Below are 5,000 nucleotides of genomic sequence, written 5' to 3' on the forward strand. Positions count from 1 at the left end.
TCGTCGAATGTGAAAAGAAGGCACTATAACAACAACAAATGTGAAAGTGAAAAATTATAGTAATAAATTAGAACACTATAACACTAAAATAAGAAATCAGAACCATGATCAACATACAACTCAATTAAAAATCAGTACCATGCTTCTTCCAAATGCGGAAGAAGCATATCTATAAAGTACTATACACAATTAAGTTTGTTAGCGTAAGTAGGTTTATTATGTTAGAGGATTGTACGTTTTCATAGAAAAAGATATCTATAAAGTACGTTTTACAATAGATATTTACAATAGATAGATATCAATGCTTATGTACATTTCATTTTAGATCATGGTAATATCGTTGTTGATTATTAAATTTATTTAATATGTAGATCATGGTTTTCTTACATGTTAGGTAATTTGGCTTAAAGAATATTGGCCAAATACCATAGATCCAAATCATGTAGATCATGTTTATTTAAAATCATCAACTCAGTACACCATGATATACTTAGTACGAAGCATAGCTACCTGGATGCATTCTTGAAGCCAATATTCTCCCTCACAAGAAGCATAGATCTCTTTCCTGCTTATAGATAGTATAGATGCCATTAGCTTTCTGTGACCACAAGTTCAGAAGGAATAAGCCCCTGCAACATAAATAATATCAGATAATGTGAGACCCTAATAAAGAAAATAATGCAGCGGGTTCAGTATGTGCTCTTCTAATATTCTAATCTGCTTAGATGTAACGTCTAGGGATAGATATTAAGGGAACTCGAATTAGTACCAATTGTTTCATGTAACTTATTCAGATACTAAGGGAAAACAATTGGTAATACGTAGTACCTAATTGGTACTAATTAGGTAAACCTTGACCTTGCAGGGTGTTGTTGCTGCTGCTAACGTGTGTAGATTGCTCAGGATGAGCATCATGCAAACTGGGGGGTGCACGCACTTGAGGATAAGGACATTACCATGATGTACATGTCAGAAAATTTAATCGAAGTGATATTGGTTGGAAAATTTTGGTTCGAAAAACCCAGATACACATATCAAATTCTATTAAGGTGCAAAATTATGGTTGGAAATCTTCCATTGGAAACGTTATTTGAAGGCAAATAAGATCAGAATCACTATTTGAATACTATAGGAGAAGAAGATAGTGTCATATTGGAAATCCTTAATCTGAGAATAGGCCAGCGACAGGAGATGAAGTTAATCTGACCTGTAAAGAACGAGATGAAGTTATTTCTGAGACTGTCTCATGTCTCACAAGTCTATATTGTAGTAAAAACAAGTGGTTACAAAAGTTTGTTCCCAAATCAAAGAAAAAAAAAGTCATTCAATATTAAATCAAATTAAATGGATCATATTAGAAGGAAAAAAAATACCTTGTTGTTCCTTCTGGGGGGAGTGAGGGCACAAAGTTGTAAATGGTATTCATGAAGCTTCCTTCCTCGTTGAGAGGTCATATTCATCCATCCATAACATGTTAGTAAAGTAAAGTAGCCAATTGAAACAGAGTGCTATTGGAAATATATCAGAGTTTGGAGCGGGGATGGGTTGCATTTCCCTCCCTTGATGATTTCTATGGTTGCATTTCCAGCTGGTTGAAGCAACCAAAGAAGATTATGGTGTCCTTTCCAAAAACGAAGCAAATTAGAGGGAGAGAGGGGCTGGCTGGCTTCACACACACCTGACGGCGAAGACGATAACCTGTTTAACAAGAAGCGCTAAGAAATAAGAAAGGCAACACACCATCAGTATTATCTCTCTATCTACCATGATTTACATGTAAGAAAAATGAAAACCCTACACACCACCTCCTTACCTCAAAAGAAGAAGAAGAAGAAGAGTTGAGAGGATATCTAACAATATAGAACCTGACGATGATGATTCCATGCCTGGTTCGACGTTCCATCCTTCCTTCCTTCCACCGGTGCTTTTTACCACCTGGTGAAAGGGGGGAGCGGGGGCGCGGGGCATTAACGGGGGAAACAAATTTATGCGCGGGGGAAACAAATATTAGGACTTGGTCCCGTCCCGGCCGGCTCGCGGTGGGCTTAGGGCTTCGGGGGGGCTTTTGGACTTGGACTTGGGGGCCTTGGACGGGGGCTTTGGCATAGAAACTTTTAATTTATTTAAAAAAGAGGATGATTTAAAAAAAATAAATAATGTAATAAATCAATAACTATCAAACGACTTATTAGTTCGATACAAACGACATGTCATTGGAAAGGTCTCGAATAGCACAACACAACGAGTAGAGACACACGAATTATCGTGAGCATAATTATCGTGGGCATATATTACTATAATGGATATAATGGATTTATATTTATATCGAGCAAAGTAAAAATCGAAAACATAATTTTAGAAATTATTGGCATAGTCAAGGAATATGACGACACAAACGGACGAGAAATTGGATGTAGATAGAGAAATAAAAAAATGATAGAGTATGGTGAACTTCAAACAAGCATAACTCGACGTAGGATTATCCGTTTCGGACGCACAATACCAATTCGGAAACGGTAGGAAAAGACGAAGATGGTGGCAACATATTTAAAGATTTTTTGTGTTTGAAAATTTATTTTGTCATCATTTTATGTCCAAATTCACTTTTTTTTGTGTTGTTGTGTCGTGCTCTTTGAGATCTTTCTATCCATATATTATTTATCAAAAATTGATAAGTATACCAAATGTTATTGATAAATTAGTCAATTATTATCTATCGTACAAAGATCATATAAGGCTCATGGGTGGGTGTGGGTGTAAAATATATCGATAAGTATACATTCTTGCTCTTGCTCGTGTGGATAAATGCTCGTGTGGATAAAGAAATACAATAGCATAGCTTGCTTACTCGAAAAGCTTTTTTCTATGTAAGTAACGATTACGATGATTACGATTCAAGAATGTACGAACGATAGTCACATCAGGTTAGATTAAATCTATAATAGACTTACGTGATTACTTGGGGAGTTTTTAGATATCGTGGACAATGACGTGATTGTAGACAATGACGTGATTCTTATATCTTAAGGTGAGATATTGAGATTTATATATTCATTATTCTCATTATTCTCATAATGGATTATCTTTAGTTTGTCCTGCCCTTCGATTTTTCACGTATATATATCATATTATGGTGGTATGCTGCTAGTATAAAAGTTATTCCATATTATTTCCCATCATTCACCTCACTTAATTAACAATTATGATATATTCATCAACTCAGGGAAATCATTCACCTCACTTGATTTCTTTATTTCTATTATAATAGGAAGGAAAAGAATGGATGGAAGCTATAATAGATAGAAATATTAATTAATTGATTCTTCCATGAATGAATGTATAATGACTCAAATGATAAAAAATTATATTATATTATATATTAAAAAATATGAGATAAATAATTATATTATATTATTATATTATTATATTATTATATCTTTTTTGAGAAATGACTATTATTTATGGGAAAGGAGATGTCAATTGACAATGCAATCAATGGCTGACTACTACTGGATGACTACTACTATTATTTATGACAACGACATAACTGACTCCTCTTTGCTTTCTTTATTTACAGCACTCCTGGTTGGTTCGTTACCTAAGTTTCCGATTTTGTTTCTGAGTAATGATGCCGCGATGAGATGAGATGAGATGAGAATGTGAGATGAGATGAGATGATGCCACGATGAGATGATGATATGAGAATGTGAGATGAGATGATGCCGCGATGAGATGAGATGAGATGGGCTCGGCTGAGCTGAGTTGAGAATGTGATGAGCTGAGATGATGATATGAGAATAACTGACACATGACACAACACATGACATGACACAGCATAACACAACTCACAATGACACATGACATGACACATGAAATATAACACAACTCACATGACATGACACAACACATAACACAACTCACATGACACATACCACAACTCATAACACAACTCACATGACACATAACAACTCACATAACAACACATGACACATAACACAACTCACATGACACATGACACATAACACAACTCATAACACACATAACATAACTCACAACACATGACATGACACAACACAACTCACATGACACATGACACATGACACATGTAACATGTAACATGTAAAATGTAAAATGTAACATGTAATACAACTCGTAACACGATACACGTAACACATAACACAACTCATAACACGTAACACGTAACTCACAACACATGACACATGACACTTAACACATAACACAACTCATAACACGTAACACGTAACTCACAACACATGACACATGACACGTAACACGTAACTCACAACACATAACACATAACAAGTAACTCACAACACATGACACATGACACATGACACATGTAACACATAACACAACTCATAACACGTAACACATAACACAACTCGTAACACGATACACGTAACACATAACACAACTCATAACACGTAACACGTAACTCACAACACATAACATGTAACACAGAACACAACTCATAACACGTAACACGTAACTCACAACACATGACACATGACACGTAACACGTAACTCACAACACATAACAAGTAACTCACAACACATGACACATGACACATGACACATGTAACACATAACACAACTCATAACACGTAACACGTAACACATAACACAACTCGTAACACGATACACGTAACACATAACACAACTCATAACACGTAACACGTAACATGTAACATGTAACACAGAACACAACTCATAACACGTAACACGTAACTCACAACACATGACACATGACACGTAACACATAACACAACTCATAACACGTAACACGTAACACGTAACTCACAACACATGACTCATGACACATGACACGTAACACGTAACTCACAACACATAACACATAACACATAACACGTAACTCACAACACATGACACATGACACACGTAACACGTAACACGTAACACAACTCATAACACAACACAACACACAACATAACACACAACACGACACATAACACAACACA

The 5,000-nt window shown here is 35.5% G+C and overlaps 1 long non-coding RNA gene across 1 annotated transcript in view; it reads right to left on the reverse strand.

Moving 5' to 3' along the window:
* LOC108952090 (uncharacterized) overlaps nucleotides 1-1,979 on the reverse strand; it is a 1,982-nt gene extending 3 nt beyond the window's left edge. Inside the window, exons 1-3 of the long non-coding RNA XR_010511013.1 lie at nucleotides 1,856-1,979; nucleotides 1,374-1,698; nucleotides 1-629 (exon numbers count right to left, since the gene is read on the reverse strand). The exon at nucleotides 1-629 is cut by the window's left edge and continues 3 nt beyond it. This is a non-coding gene — a long non-coding RNA (uncharacterized LOC108952090). The remainder of the gene's footprint in view (nucleotides 630-1,373; nucleotides 1,699-1,855) is intronic.
* Nucleotides 1,980-5,000: the final 3,021 nt, after the last annotated feature.

This window comes from Musa acuminata, unplaced genomic scaffold, assembly GCF_036884655.1.
Source record: "Musa acuminata AAA Group cultivar baxijiao unplaced genomic scaffold, Cavendish_Baxijiao_AAA HiC_scaffold_1135, whole genome shotgun sequence".
NCBI classification, from domain to species: Eukaryota; Viridiplantae; Streptophyta; class Magnoliopsida; order Zingiberales; family Musaceae; genus Musa; species Musa acuminata.